The sequence below is a fragment of the Bufo gargarizans genome, chromosome 6 (assembly GCF_014858855.1).
Source record: "Bufo gargarizans isolate SCDJY-AF-19 chromosome 6, ASM1485885v1, whole genome shotgun sequence".
Lineage (NCBI taxonomy): Eukaryota > Metazoa > Chordata > Amphibia > Anura > Bufonidae > Bufo > Bufo gargarizans.
The window spans coordinates 258,217,712-258,234,067 of record NC_058085.1 but is presented as its reverse complement, the minus strand read 5'-3'; the positions used below and the strand labels follow the sequence as shown (position 1 = coordinate 258,234,067).

Sequence of the window (16,356 nt, the reverse complement as noted above, 5' to 3'; positions counted from 1 at the left end):
ATCCCGGACCTCTTCAAATTGTTGGGGCCAAGGTTTTTTCCAAATTGGATTTGAGAGGCGCGTACAACCTGGTCAGGGTCAGAGAGGGGGATGAATGGAAAACGGCCTTTAATACCCCCAACGGGCATTTTGAGAATCTCGTTATGCCTTTCGGCCTGATGAATGCTCCGGCCGTCTTTCAGCATTTTGTTAACAGTATTTTCTACCATTTAATGGGGAAATTTGTATTGGTGTATCTTGATGATATTTTGATTTTTTTCCCCTGATGTTCAGACCCATCAGGATCATCTTTTTCAGGTTCTGCGGATTCTGCGGGAGAATAAATTGTACGCCAAGCTGGAGAAATGTGTTTTTATGGTATCGGAGATTCAATTTCTGGGTTTTCTCCTCTCTGCTTCTGGTTTTCGCATGGATCCGGAGAAGGTCCGTGCTGTGCTGGAGTGGGAACTTCCTGAGAATCAGAAGGCATTGATGCGCTTTCTGGGTTTTGCGAACTATTACAGAAAGTTCATTTTGAATTATTCCTCTGTGGTCAAACCCCTCACTGACATGACAAAAAAGGGGGCGGATTTTTCCTCTTGGTCGGAGGAGGCGCTTGCAGCTTTTTCTAAGATTAAAGAGAGTTTTGCGTCTGCTCCCATCTTGGTGCATCCCAATGTTTCCTTACCTTTTATTGTTGAAGTGGATGCTTCCGAGGTGGGTGTGGGTGCGGTTTTGTCCCAGGGCCCTTCTCCTGCCAAGTGGCGACCCTGTGCCTTTTTCTCTAAAAAACTCTCCCCGACAGAGAGAAACTATGATGTGGGAGATAGGGAGTTGTTGGCCATCAAGTTGGCTTTCGAGGAATGGCGCCATTGGTTGGAGGGGGCCAGGCACCCTATCACCGTTTTTACCGACCATAAGAATCTGGCGTACTTGGAGTCGGCCAGACGTATGAATCCGAGACAGGCCAGATGGTCTCTGTTCTTCTCCAGATTCAATTTTGTCGTTACATTCCGTCCTGGGATCAAAAATGTGAAGGCTGATGCTCTCTCTCGCTGTTTTCCGGGTGGAGGAAACTCCGAGGACCCGGGTCCCATTTTGGCGGAGGGGGTGGTGGTTTCTGCTCTGTATTCTGATTTGGAGGCCGAGGTCCAGGCTGCCCAGACTGAGGTACCTGCCCGTTGTCCTCCTGGGAAGTTGTTTGTGCCTCCTGAGTTACGTCACAAACTCTTCAAGGAGCATCATGATACTGTTCTTGCTGGTCACCCCGGGAGTAGAGCCACGATAGATCTCATTGCTCGGAGATTTTGGTGGCCGGCTCTTCGTAAGTCGGTGGAGGGTTTTGTGGCTGCTTGTGAGACGTGCGCTCGCGCTAAGGTCCCTCGTTCACGGCCTTCAGGTCCCCTTCTCCCGTTACCCATACCTTCCCGTCCTTGGACACACCTCTCCATGGACTTTATCATGGATCTTCCTCGTTCCTCAGGGAAGTCGGTGATCCTGGTGGTGGTGGACCGTTTTAGCAAGATGGCTCATTTCGTACCCTTCCCTGGTTTACCCAGTGCTAAAACGTTGGTGCAAGCTTTTGTCGACCATATTGTTAAATTGCATGGCATCCCTTCGGATATTGTTTCCGATAGAGGCACGCAGTTTGTGTCCAGATTCTGGAAGGCTTTCTGTTCTCGCCTGGGGGTTCGGCTGTCCTTCTGTTCTGCTTTTCACCCGCAGTCAAATGGTCAGACTGAACGCGTCAACCAGAATCTGGAGACATATTTGCGCTGTTTTGTGGCAGAGAACCAGGAGGATTGGTGTTCATTTCTCCCTCTTGCTGAGTTTGCTCTGAACAACCGTCGTCAGGAATCTTCTGATAAGTCACCATTCTTTGGTGCATATGGGTTCCATCCGCAGTTTGGGACATTCTCGGGAGGGGCTCCCTCTGGTTTGCCTGAGGAGGAGAGATTTTCCTCGTCTTTGTCTACCATTTGGCAAAAGATTCAGAATAATCTTAGAAAGATGAGTGAGAAATATAAGCGTGTGGCTGATAAGAGACGTGTGCCTGGTCCGGACCTGAATGTGGGTGATCTGGTGTGGTTGTCTACAAGAAATATTAAACTGAAGGTTCCCTCCTGGAAATTGGGTCCCAAGTTTATTGGGCCTTATAAAATCTTGTCAGTCGTCAATCCTGTTGCCTTCCGTCTTGATCTTCCACGGGTTTGGAAGATACATAATGTATTTAACAGGGCTCTTTTAAAACCATATGTCCAGCCCACGGTACCCTCCTCTTTGCCTCCTCCTCCGATTTTGGTTGAAGGCAATCTGGAGTTTGAGGTTTCCAGAATTGTGGACTCTCGCATTGTCCGCGGTTCTCTTCATTACCTCGTTCATTGGAAGGGTTATGGTCCTGAGGAGAGGATGTGGGTTTCGGTGTTGGACATTAAAGCCACTCGCCTCATCAGGACATTTCATAGGGCTCATCCTGAGAAGGTGGGTCCTGGGTGTCCGGAGTCCACCCGTAGAGGGGGGGGGGGGGGTACTGTCACTACCAGAGCTTTGAGACATTCTCACAGCTCTGTTTCTCCACCCCTGTGATGATGTCACTACTAGAGCTTGGAGGAGTTCCCTCTGCCCTGTTTCTCCGCCCCTGTGATGAGGTCTTACTTTCTGTTCCTTCCTCCCAGCTGTCCCTCCTGTGTTTGATTTCGCTGCCTTTAAATCACCCCTCCTCCTTTGTAGAGGTGCGGATTATACTTTTCATTTGAGCTGTATCTCTCGCTTGAGTATCTTCACCTATGTGATATCTCTTCACTGGATCTGTGTTCTGCTGAAGCAAGTACTCCTGATATTGTCTGCTGACTTTGGATCTGTTTTCACTGCAGCTGCAGCTCCTTCAGTTAAGTGTTCAGACATTGTTTGTTTCTGTTTCTTTGCTGACTGGATCCGAGGCGACCCTGGTTCCCTCCATATACTGAGCAGGGCACCGGTGGCCGTGCCCCTTCCACTATTGTAGGGGTTTCAGGGGTCATCAGCCTTAGGTACGCGGGCATGTCTCGATCCACCATATGGATCTGGACATGTGCTTAGCAGCTTAGGGAGAGCATTTAGGGTCTGACAGGGGTCACCCTTTATCCTCCCTAGTTTGGGTCCAGTCAGTTGCTATTCACTGTGTAGGCTTTTGTTGCTCACTTACAGCCGTGACAGGTAAATTTGTAATTGGCAAAATCTAGAGATCCGACGCTATTCTATGGTACCTATACGTGGAAAGATGAGCCAACATCTAGACCACAAATTCAGTAGCAGTCGAGTATTCCCTAAATTTCTCTGTAACCCCCCAGACCAAGGCGAGCAATTCTATCTTAAAAGAGCTGTAATTACAGTCATTCTTCTCAGTAGATCTAAGTGAGCGACTGGTGTATGCAATGACTTGTTCATGTTGGTCCTGCACTTAAGCCAACACTGCTCCCAAGCCCTTCTTACATGCATCGGTATACAGTCTGAAGGGTTTAGTATAGTTGGGTAAGCAAGAATAGGGGCTTTGACAAGTTTCCATTTCAGATCATTGAAAGCTTTTTCCTGAGCATCAGTCCCTACAATAGCTGTCTATTTTTTATTAGGCTAGCCTTTTAACAAGTCCTGCAAACGGGCTGAAATCTAAGGCTACTTTCACACTAGCGTTTTTTGCGGATCCGTCATCGAAAAAAAATGCTTCCGTTACAATAATACAACTGCATGCATCCGCCATGAACAGATCCGGTTGTATTATGTCTTCTATAGCCATGACGGATCCGTCTTGAACACCATTGAAAGTCAGTGGGGGACGGATCAGTTTTCTATTGTGACAGATTGTGTCAGAGAAAACTGATCCATCCCTATTGACTTACATTCTGTGCCAGGATGGATCCATTTGGCTCCGCTTCGTCAGGCGGACAGCAAAACACTGCATGCAGCGTTTTGGTGTCCGCCTCCAGAGCGGAATGGGGACTCAACGGAGGCAAACTGATGCATTCTGAGCGGATCCTTATCCATTCAGAATGCATTAAGGCAAAACTGATCAGTTTTGGACCGCTTGTAAGAGCCCTAAACGCATCTCACATACGGAAGGCCAAAACGCTAGTGTGAAAGTAACCTTAGTAAAGTCCTTAATAAATCGCCTGCAATATCCAGCAAAGCCTAGAATTTCTTCACCTCATAGATATTATTAGGTGCTGGCCAATTTTTAGCTGCATCAATTTTATTGGGGTCAGGGAGGACTCCTTGAGCACTGACCACATGCCCTAGATAGCGCACCTCTGCAATAAGTGGCACTTGGAAGGCTTTACCATATTTTATGAGTGTAGCAAATACCTCAGACAGGTCTTCAAGTATATAATATCATAAAGATACAATAGCACAGTCTCAAAGGTTTTGTGACCTAAGTAATACTCCAGGAGACGCTGGAAGGTGGCTGGTGCATTACACAGGCTGAATGGCATATAAAGCCCAATAAGTGTGGTAAAAGCTGTCTTTTCCCTGTCCTCGGATGCCATGGGGACTTGCCAGTACCCACTAGTTAAATCTAACGTAGAAAAGAATGCTGTAGAGTACAGGGCTGATGGGGACTCTTCTATTGTAGGCAAAGGATACGTGTCTTTATGGGTGATGTTATTTAATTTGTGGTAGTCCACACAGAATCGTATTGTACCGTCATTTCTACGCACAAGCACTAAGGGTGCGGCCCTAACGGCTGTTACTGTCCCAAATACCAATTAAAGGCTTTCATGTCGTTCACTAGCTGTTTCACTTGGCTGGTGGTATCGGCTTATATCTTTCTTTAATGGATAGGTGGGACAGGGTGTTGGATCACCTCTACTTTCCCAAAATATGTGGGGTGTTTACTGAACAACCTTCAGGACATCTTTCTTCCACTCAGCAGGGGTGTTCTGATCCCCAATGTGCAGTTGCTCCCACCAGAGACCCTCTGGACAGACTTCTGCCTGTCATTAGCTATGCTTTGAGTATAAGTATTTCCCCATGATGACCACTAGCTCTACCCTACTACACCCTTGATACGGGTATCTATGACTCTGTTATCATTGTTATACATACCGATATTCTGCCGAGCTTCGCTTATCGAGTTATCTGCTTCTCTTTATCTAATATGTATACTTTTCTTTTTAGCGACTCATTGAGAAAGGTCCAGGACAGAATGAAACGTCTGATACCAAGTCACACATATTCTTTTGGAAAGCCGCACAATCTTTGTGTTTTATATGCCGGAATGTTATCGTCTATCTCAATGGACACAAAATGTGAGATATAATTAATATTTAACTGCATTCTAATAGAGTGTGCGTGGAAACTCCTTTTTCACATTTATTGGGGACTCGTCCCTGTTATGCACTGCACCTCACATTAAGGGTCTATTCACACATCCGTAGTGTATTGCGGATTCATAATACACCCGGCCGGCACCCCCATAGAACTGCCTATTCTTGTCTGCAATTGCGGACAAGAATAGGACATGTTCTATTTTTTTCCGGAGCCGCGGACCCGAAGATTGGGGGTGCGCTCCGGAAATGCGGATGCAGACAGCACACTGTGTGCTGTCCGCATCCATTCCTGCCCCATAGAGAATGAATGGGTCTGCACCGTTCTGCAATTTGCGGAACGGATGCGGACCCATTCTACGGATGTGTGAAAGGACCCTAATAAGGGTGAGCACTGACCTCATTTTTTTCTATATTAAGATTCTGCCTGGCTGCCAGACTGCGGGGCTGGACAGTCGAACTGGACAATATCATCATTCCCAACATGTATTAATGTAGCAAAAGTCTGGTATTTGGCACCCTGCCACGCTTCACAGTAGCTAGACTGTGGGCAGTAAGCAAATATTCCTTGCACCCATCCAGTATAGGTTCCACAAGGACCTGGTAAGCTTGCCCATGTGGTCCCATACGTGCTTTACACCAATGTCTCAGAGTGAGGTTGTAACCATATGGGTTTAGCATCAGTAACCCTTACATTTCCAATCTCTACCTTGTGGTCACTGGAATTTTTATGCCCATATATTTTTATGCCGGTCTAGCTCCCAATGTCGCTGATAGAATGGCAGTTGGATAGTAGTCACTTGGGACCCAGTGTCCACTAACGCTAGACATGACACACTATTAATTCTTCTAGTAATTGTAGGACATTCACCAATATATGTGGAAAAGTTTGGACCCGAGCAGTCTCCCCTGATGGTTGGTCCCATGGTTGCCCCAGGAAACGCTAGTTTAACTGCTTGCATTCCTGTTCCACTTTTTGACACTTACAACATATTGGTCAACCATTGGCATCAAACTGTTAGTGAGGAATCAACCATAATTTGTAGGGTTACCATTAGAACCATATCTTGGTCTGCCTCTAGGGTACCAAGTACCTCTATCAGGCTGGCGGCTTTGTTTCATGCCCTTTTTTTGTAACACCTCAACATTTTTAGCAATGTGTATCACTGTATCCTCTTTCAAGGGAACTTCGGTATTTTCATCACATTTCTGAACATAAGACTCTACAGGTTCGCTCCTTTGTTCAGACATAAAGACACATTTATAACCTGGGTCTGGATCAGAACCCGGTACCTTTACTGCAAGGAATAGCATATCAGGGTGTTGTAATGCAAGAACTCTCAGTTGGGTTTTTACAGCATCTACTCTGGCAGCTTCTACAAACTGGTCTTTGAGACTGTGGTCTAGATCAAGTACCTTATGTGGACCTATGTGCTGGATGGTACGCAGAGCTTCATGGAGACTTGAGGACAAAATCTTGCAGGTTTTCACACATCTTTTGTTTATGGGTAAAGAAATGCATTTTTAACTCTGATAATGTGTGCTGGCAAGTCTGTCTAAAATGTGGTCCGCAGTACGCTTGTCAGCACTTAACCTCCCTTAGGGCTGCTCGCTCCAACTGGCCAATCAACATAGCAACTTTCTATTTATTATTAAGGGGAATCATCTTGTAAATGGCTCTCATCTGATCTCTACAGTCTTGTAGGCCTCTAGGATCTCCTCCATATATCAGTAACCATGGTGCGCCAAAAAAGTATGGTACTAACAAGGGTGTTGTTGGAGAAGGGCTAGAGACCCCAGGACTAGCAGGCATCTCATGGTCTGTCTACTGACATGGCAGCAAAGTATAGCAGCACAACGAGGCAGTAACCCACTAGCTAGTAAAGCAGGATACAGTCTTATTAGCACAGTCTCTTGCTTGTGGCAGACCCCACAAGGGGAACACTTTCAGTTACAGATGCTTATATGTTGCTTATATGTTGCTGGTTCACCTCTGATGAAGGCTTGGGCATTCCTGTAGTCACCACTGGCTGTCTTGATCCACTGGGGTTTGATCCATGATAACTTGCTCTGCTTGTACTGGACCGACTCCTATTTGTGACACCAAATAGCTTAAGGGCCCTTTCACACTTGCGTTGTCCGGATCTGGCATAGAGTTCCGTCGTCGGGGCTCTATGCCGGAAGAATCCTGATCAGTATTATCCTAATGCATTCTGAATGGAGAGAAATCCGTTCAGGATGCATCAGGATGTCTTCAGTTCCGGAACGGAACGTTTTTTGGCCGGAGAAAATACCGCAGCATGCTGCGCTTTTTGCTCCGGCCAAATATCCTAAACACTTGCCGCAAGGCCGGATCCGGAATGAATGCCCATTGAAAGGCATTGATCCGGATCCGGCCTTAAGCTAAACGTCGTTTCGGCGCATTGCCGGACCCGACGTTTAGCTTTTTCTGAATGGTTACCATGGCTGCAAGGACGCTAAAGTCCTGGCAGCCATGGTAAAGTGTAGCGGGGAGCGGGGGAGCAGCATACTTACCATCCGTGCGGCTCCCAGGGTGCTGCAGAGTGACGTCAGGGCGCCCCAAGCGCATGGATCACGTGATCACATGGAACACGTCATCCATGCGCACGGGGCACTCTGACGTCATTCTGGAGCGCCCCGGGAGCCACACGGACTGTAAGTATACCGCTCCCCGCTCCTACTATGGCAACCAGGACTTTAATAGCGTCCTGGGTGCCATAGTAACACTGAACGCATTTTGAAGACGGATCCGTCTTTAAATGCTTTCAGTACACTTGCGTTTTTCCAGATCCGGCGTGTAATTCCGGCAAGTGGAGTACACGCCGGATCCGGACAACGCAAGTGTGAAAGGGCCCTTAGTCTGTCTGGTTTTGGTAGTAAACAAGTCTGGCTTTTTCCCTCCAAAACATGCTCTTCTTTAAACCCTATGGCAGCTGTGGAAAATTACCAGCTTCTCATTTAAAGTCCCAAAGGTCTCTCAGTATTCATGAACCCTTTCCACAGAGCCTCGCAAATTACAGTGCAAATGAACAGAATATATATCACAACATACATATAAAATGCAGGTACACAGTATTAAACAGTGCAAGTTAATCCTTTCACATGAAATAAAGTAAGAGTACCCCCTCCTCCATGACACTACATAAGATAGCCGTGTATGGTGTAATTATTGTCACATGTCAGATAGCAGTGTATGGTGTAATTATTATCAGATGTTAGATAGCACAGTGTGGTGTCATTATTTCACACTAGCGTTATTCTTTTCCGGCATAGAGTTCCGTCCTAGGGGCTCAATACCGAAAAAGAACTGATCAGTTTTATCCTAATGCATTCTGAATTGAGAGCTGCGGTTTTATCTACGTCCAAAATTCCGGAACACTTGCCGGAATGCCAGATCCCCGCATTTTTTCTCATTGACATGCATTAATGCCGGATCCGGCCCCGAGTGTTCTGGCAAAACAGATCCGGCATTGCGGTCTGCGCATGCTCAGACCGCAAAAAATGTGGGGAAAAAATGCCGGATCCGTTTTTCCTGATGACACCTGAGAGACAGATGCAGCATATCATTGCACTTGTCATACAGATCCAGATCCAGATCCTGATCCTGTGTTTTGACGGATCCGGCAGGCAGTTCCAGCGACGGAACTGCCTACCGGAATCCTCTGCTGCAAGTGTGAAAGTAGTCTAACAGAGCAGTGTATGGCGTAATTATTACCATATCTAACAGTACTGTATGATGTGAGTAATTATTAAGTGCTGTGCTTTATGGAGTCTGTACTTGCATTTTTTACCCTCTATATATGACCCTGGTGGAACAGTGCTTGAATAATATTTACTAATGTGTTAATTATGGGAAATTCAGTAGAAGTAAAAAGAGGACGCCCAGGAGGGACAAGGGGAATGCTGCAGAGGAGTTGGAGGACACCCAGGAAGAAGATCGGGAATGCGACAGAGGAGGTGGAGAAAACCTTGGAGGGACAAGTAGAAGACTGCAGAGGAGGTGAAGGATACCCAGGAGGGAGAAGGGGAAGGCTACAGAGGAGATGGAGGACACTTAAGAAGGAGAAGGCTGCAGATGAGTTGACAGACACCCATGAGGGAGAAGGGGATGGCTACAGAGGAGATTGGAAAAGGAGGAGGAGGTGAAGGACACCCAGAAGGGACAAGGTGAAGGCTGCAGAGGAGTTGAAGGACACCCAGGAGGGATAAGGAGAAGGCTGCAGAAGAGGAGTGGGTGAATGGCACACAGGAGGGACATGGAAAAGGTTGCAGAGGATGAGGTGAAGGACACCTAGAAGGGACATGGATAAAGGCTTCAGAGGAGGTGGAGGATACCCAGGAGGAACAAGGGGCAGGCTGCAGAGATGGTGGAGAACACCCAGGAATGAGGTGGGGAAGAATGCAGACAAGGAGGTGAAGGACCCACAGGAAGAGAAACAAAAGCTGCAGGGGAGGTGGAGGAAACCCAGGAAGCACAAGGGGAAGGTTGAAGAGGAGGAGATGAAGGACACCCAGGAGGGAGAAGGAAAAGGCAGCTGAGGAGGAGGTGACGGATACCCAGGAAGGAGAAGGGAAAAGTTGCAGAGCTGGTGGATACCCAGGAGGTAAATGAAGATGAAGGCGGCAGAGAAGTACCTGTATACACAGGATAGATAGAGAGGCTTTTTTCTACACAGGGCATAAATGCTGTGGATTTGTGTGCATGCAGTACCAGCAATGTGAATGAGATTTTAAGAAATTTCCTCCACGTTCTAGGAATAAATCCACAGCTGAATTTTTGCCTTATTATGATGATTATTATTATTATTATTTATTTTAACCCTTTCAACCCCGGGCCAGTTTTCACCTTCCTGCCCAGGCAATTTTTTGCAAATCTGACATGTGTCACTTTATGTGGTTTTACTTATTCAGGCCATGCTGAGATTGTTTTCTTTTACTTTTCCAGGCCATTCTGAGATTGTTTTCTCATCACACATACTTCAGTCAAAATATTTATTTATAAAAAATACCAAATTTACAACAAAATTAAAAAAAAATGCAAATTTCAATTTCTCTACTTTTATAATAGATAGTGATACTTTCAAAATAGTTTTTACTTTGCATTTCCCATATGTTTGGATTATTTTGAAAATAATTGTTTTTTTTTTGGGGGGGGGGGGACGTTAGTTTAGAAGCGAAATTTTTCAGAAAATTTACAAAACCCAAAAGGACCAGTTCAGGTCTGAAGTCACTTTGTGAGGCTAACATAATAGAAACCACTCAAAAGTGACCCCATTTTAGAAAGTACACCCCTCAAGTATTCAAAACTGATTTTACTAACTTTGTTAACCCTTTAGGTGTTCCACAAGAATTAAAGGAAAATGTAGATGAAATGTCATAATTTAGCTTTTTTGGCAGATTTTCCATTTAAATCCATTTTTTCCAATAGCAAAGCAAGGGTTAACTGTCAAACAAAACTCAATATTTATTGCCTTGATTCTGTAGTTTACGACCACATGTGGGGTGTTTCTGTAAACTGCTGTACAGGCACACGGCAAGGCGCAGAAGCAAAGGAACGCCATATGGTTTTTGGAAGGGCAGATTTCACTGGGATAATTTTAAGTTGCCATGTCACATTTGAAGACCCCCTGATGCACCCCTAGAGTAGAAACGCCAATAAAATGACCCCATTTTGGAAACTACCGGATAAGGTGGCAGTTTTGTTGGTACTATTTTAGGGTACATATGATTTTTGGTTGCTCTATATTACACTTTTTGTGAGGTAAGGTAACAAAAAATTGCTGTTTTGGCACGGTTTTTATTTTTTGTTATTTACAATGTTCATCTGACAGGTTAGATCATGTGGTATTTTTATAGAGCATGTTACGGACGTGACGATACCAAGTTGTCGTTTCAATTTTACATAATAAAGCAATTTTGAAATAAATGGAAGTTTTTTTTTTTGTTGGGCGACTATCTTATTTAGGGGCTAACTTTTTTTCGGTATAAAATGACGGTTTTATTGGTACTATTTTAGTGTGCATGACTTTTTGATTGCTTGGTATTACGCTTTTTGTGATGTAAGGTGACAAAAAATGGCTTTTTTGACACACTTTTTATTAATTTTTTTTACAGTGTTCACCTGAGGGCTTAGGTCATGTGATATTTTTATAGAGCACCCCCTATAAAAGGGACGCCCGCCCTTCAACCAGTGCTTTATCAAAGTACACAAACAAAAAACTGGGTGGGAAATTTGTGTGTTGCTATTAGGACTAAGGGAAAACAAATTTACGTTAAAATTAACGCTTCCCTTACTTCCTAACCAGCAGCACAAGTGGGGACCTATCAAGGAGCAAAAACAGACAAATTGGGAGGACCCCACCTTAATAAAGGTGCTGTGGGTGCTCCAAGAAGCTGCAGCACAGATTTGTTCTAGCGGAACCAAACTTTTTTCTGCATACAAAGTCGATACTGCCCTTGTAGAGTGGGCAGTGACAAAGGATGGAGGAGCCAACCCAGTGGTGGATACAGAGCCTGGTCTCGGGAGGGGCACTTCCAGATTATTTTCTGTCCGCCGCCACAAAACAATGGTGCTTATAGAACAGACTACACAGTGTAGAGGTATACTGTATATTGTGTGTCGCACAGTGTAGGCTATATGTGTATAACAAACATATTTCACATGAAAACTTACAATTACTTGGCTTGGCCCTTGGGGATCTTGGACACCACTTCAATACTTTGGCTGGGGGCTTGGCAGAGCTGATGTGTGAATGTGTGAATGAGAAAGATTTCATAATAAGTATTTGGAGAAGGGGCAGAGGGATAGCAGAGCAGGGAGAGGCTGGTGCTGCTACTAGGGGTTCATACCATGGGGGAGTAATAAAGCCCACCATAATGCCCCCCAGTAGTAATAATTCTCCTTATAATGTGACAGTGCAAAAAATACCCCCTTGCAATGCCCCCAGGGGAGCTAATGTCCCCATAGTGCCCCCATAATGTGCCAGTATAAAATATCCCTATATAGTGCCCTTAGTAAATGCCCCATACTGCTCCACACCCTTTTTCCTCCTAGTGCCCCCCATAATGTACCAGTATAAAATGCTCCAGTAGATGCCCTCAGTGTCCCCCATAATTTGCAAGTATAAAATACCCCTTCTTAGTGCCCCCCGTAGATGACCCCATAGTACTCCTCTCCCCCCTTCCCCATAGTACCCACCATAATGTGTCCCTGTATAAAATTGTACTGTACAGAGCGCCCCATATAAAATACCCCTTCTTTGTGGCCTCAGTTGATGCCCCTATAGTGCCCCCAATAATATGCCAGTAACAAGAGCACCCCCCCCAATCATGTGCCAGTAATAACAGCCCCCCATGTGCAAGTAATAACAGCCCCCCCATGTGCAAGTAATAACAGCCCCCACATGTGCCAGTAATAACAGCCCCCACATGTGCCAGTAATAACAGCCCCCACATGTGCCAGTAATAACAGCCCCCACCCCTGAGCTAGAAAGGCTTCATGGATTGCCTCTTTTACCCATCTACTCAAAGAGGGTTTAGAGGCTTTTTAGACCTTTGCTTTTCCCTGACAAGGACAGCAGGAGGTATTCGGATCTTCTGAAGTCCGCAGTTCTGTTCAGGTAGATTCTGAGATTTCTTGAAATGTCCAAGGAATGGAGGGCTTCCTCTTCCGGAGATGTGGGAGAGGGACATAAAACCGGTAAGGTGATGGTCTGGTTAGTATTCATGAATGATGGCACCTTGGGGACAAAGGTCGGTAGAAACCTCAATAAGACTCTGTCCTGGAGGAAGAGGGTACAAGGCTCAGCGGCCGCCAAGGCCTGAAGTTCTCTAGTCCTCTTGGCCGAAGTTATGGCCAATAGGAATGTGACCTTTAACCTCTTAAGGACATAGGGCGTACAGGTACGCCATTGTGCCCTGGTACTTAAGGACACAGGGCGTACATGTACGCCCTGTGTATTTCTGATCACTGCCGTGCGGCTGGCAGTGATCGGAACCCGGTGCCTGCTCAAATCATTGAGCAGGCACCTAGGCTAAATGCGTGGGGGGGGGGGTCCCGTGATCCCCCCATGTCGGCGATCGCGGCAAACCGCAGGTCAATTCAGACCTGCGGTTTGCTGCGATTTCTGCAGTTTCTGATCCCCGCGGTCCCTGACCGCGGGGATCAGAAACTTTAGTATTCCTAAAATGCATCTGTATCCCCCCCCCCCTGCACCCCTTAGTGATTTTTGCCCGGTGGGAGGTGCAGGGGGAGGGTTGCGGGCGGTGCGGGAGGCGGGCGGTGCGGCAGGCGGGATCGCGATCCCCCGCCCGCCTCCCATTGCGTAATCGTTGGCGTCTAGTGGGTATACCAGGGTGCCAGCACATTGCTGGCACCCTGGTATAAACGGCTGACATCTGTTCTGCGATGTCAGCCGTTTAACCCTTTCCATACCACGGTCCGTACGGACCGCTGTATGGAAAAGGTTAACAGCGCAGGGAGCTCCCTCCCTCTCCCATCGGGGGGCTGCTGTGCCTTTGCAGCCCCCCCGAATGGAGAGGGAGAGAGCTCCCAGGCAGCCCCCCGAAGCCCCGTCCTTACCCTTCCCCGTCTGCGCAGTTCTGACCATAACTGAGCAGACGGGGAAGGTTCCCATGGCAACAGGACGCCTCTCAGGCGTCCTGCTGTTCATGGTGCTGAACAGATCTGTGCTGAAAGGCATAGATCTGTTCAGACAAAGTGTAAAATACAGTACAGTACTATATATTGTACTGTACTGTATTATACAGACATCAGACCCACTGGATCTTCAAGAACCAAGTGGGTCTGGGTCAAAAAGAAAGTGAAAAAAAGTGAAAATAAAGTAAAAATCAAAAAACATATTTATCACTGATTAAAAAAAAAAAAAAATGAAATTCCCTACACATGTTTGGTATCGCCGCGTCCGTAACGACCTGATCTATAAAACGGTCATGTTACTTTACCCAAACGGTGAACGCCATAAAAATAAAAAATTTAAAACTATGATGAAATTGAAATTTTGCCCACCTTACTTCCCAAAAAAGTTAATAAAAGTGATCAAAAAAGTTGTATGTACTCCAAAATTGTAACAATCAAACCGTCATCTCATCCCGCAAAAATCATACCCTACCCAAGATAATCGCCCCAAAACTGAAAAAACTATGGCTCTTAGACTATGGAAACACTAAAACATGATTTTTTTTTGTTTCAAAAATGAAATCATTGTGTAAAACTTACATAAATAAAAAAAAGTATACATATTAGGTATCGCCGCGTCCGTATCGACCGGCTCTATAAAAATATCACATGACCTAACCCCTCAGGTGACCACCGTAAAAAAAAAAAAAAAGAAACGGTGTAAAAAAAGCAATTTTTTGTCATCTTACTTCACAAAAAGTGTAACAGCAAGCGATCAAAAAGTCTTATGCACCCCAAAATAGTGCCAATAAAACCGTAATCTCATCCCGCAAAAAATGAGACCCTACTTGAGATAATCGCCCAAAAACTGAAAAAACTATGGCTCTTAGACTATGGAGACACAAACTTTTTTTTGTTTTAAAAATTAATTCATTGTGTAAAACTTACATAAATAAAAAAAATTGTATACATATTAGGTATCGCCGCGTCCGTGACAACCTGCTCTATAAAATTACCACATGATCTAACCTGTCAGATGAATGTTGTAAATAACAAAAAAAAACTGTGCCAAAAAAGCTATTTCTTGTTACCTTGCCGCACAAAAAGTGTAATATAGAGCAACCAAAAATCATATGTACCCTAAACTTGTACTAACAAAACTGCCACCTTATCCCGTAGTTTCTAAAATGGGGTCACTTTTTTGGAGTTTCTACTCTAGGGGTGCATCAGGGGGGCTTCAAATGGGACATGGTGTCAATAAAACCAGTCCAGCAAAATCTGCCTTCCAAAAACCGTATGGCATTCCTTTCCTTCTGCGCCCTGTCGTGTGCCCGTACAGCAGTTTACGACCACATATGGGGTGTTTCTGTAAACTACAAAATCTGGGCCATAAATAATGAGTTTTGTTTGGCTGTTAACCCTTGCTTTGTAACTGGAAAAAAAATATTAAAATGGAAAATCTGCCAAAAAAGTGAAATTTTGAAATTGTATCTCTATTTTCCATTAAATCTTGTGCAACACCTAAAGGGTTAACAAACTTTGTAAAATCAGTTTTGAATACCTTGAGGGGTGTAGTTTCTTAGATGGGGTCACTTTTATGGAGTTTCTACTCTAGGGTTGCATCAGGGGGGCTTCAAATGGGACATGGTGTCAAAAAAACTGTCCAGCAAAACCTGCCTTCCAAAAACCATATGGCGCACCTTTCACTCTACGCCCCGCTGTGTGGCCGTACAGTAGTTTACGGCCACATATGGGGTGTTTCTGTAAACGGCAGAGTCAGGGCAATAAAGATACAGTCTTGTTTGGCTGTTAACCCTTGCTTTGTTAGTGGAAAAAATGGGTTAAAATGGAAAATTAGGCAAAAAAATGAAATTCTCAAATTTCATCCCCATTTGCCAATAACTCTTGTGCAACACCTAAAGGGTTAATGAAGTTAGTAAAATCAGTTTTGAATACCTTGAGGGGTGTAGTTTCTTAGAGAGGGTCACTTTTATGGAGTTTCTACTCTAGGGGTGCATCAGGGGGCTTCAAATGGGACATGGTGTCAAAAAAACAGTCCAGCAAAACCTGCCTTCCAAAAGCCATATGGCGCACCTTTCACTCTACGCCCCGCTGTGTGGCCGTACAGTAGTTTACGGCCACATATGGGGTGTTTCTGTAAATGGCAGAGTCAGGGCAATAAAGATACAGTCTTGTTTGGCTGTTAACACTTGCTTTGTTAGTGGAAAAAATGGGTTAAAATGGAACATTAGGCAAATAAATGAAATTCTCAAATTTCATCCCCATTTGCCAATAACTCTTGTGCAACACCTAAAGGGTTAACGAAGTTTGTAAAATCAGTTTTGAATACCTTGAGGGGTGTAGTTTATAGAATGGGGTCATTTTTGGGTGGTTTCTATTATGTAAGCCTCGCAAAGT

The 16,356-nt window shown here is 45.2% G+C and overlaps 1 protein-coding gene across 2 annotated transcripts in view; it reads left to right on the top strand.

Annotated features, from left to right (window-relative positions):
- The window catches only part of KCNB1 (potassium voltage-gated channel subfamily B member 1), a 156,522-nt gene that overhangs the window by 54,288 nt on the left and 85,878 nt on the right, over positions 1–16,356 (top strand). The window lies entirely within an intron of this gene.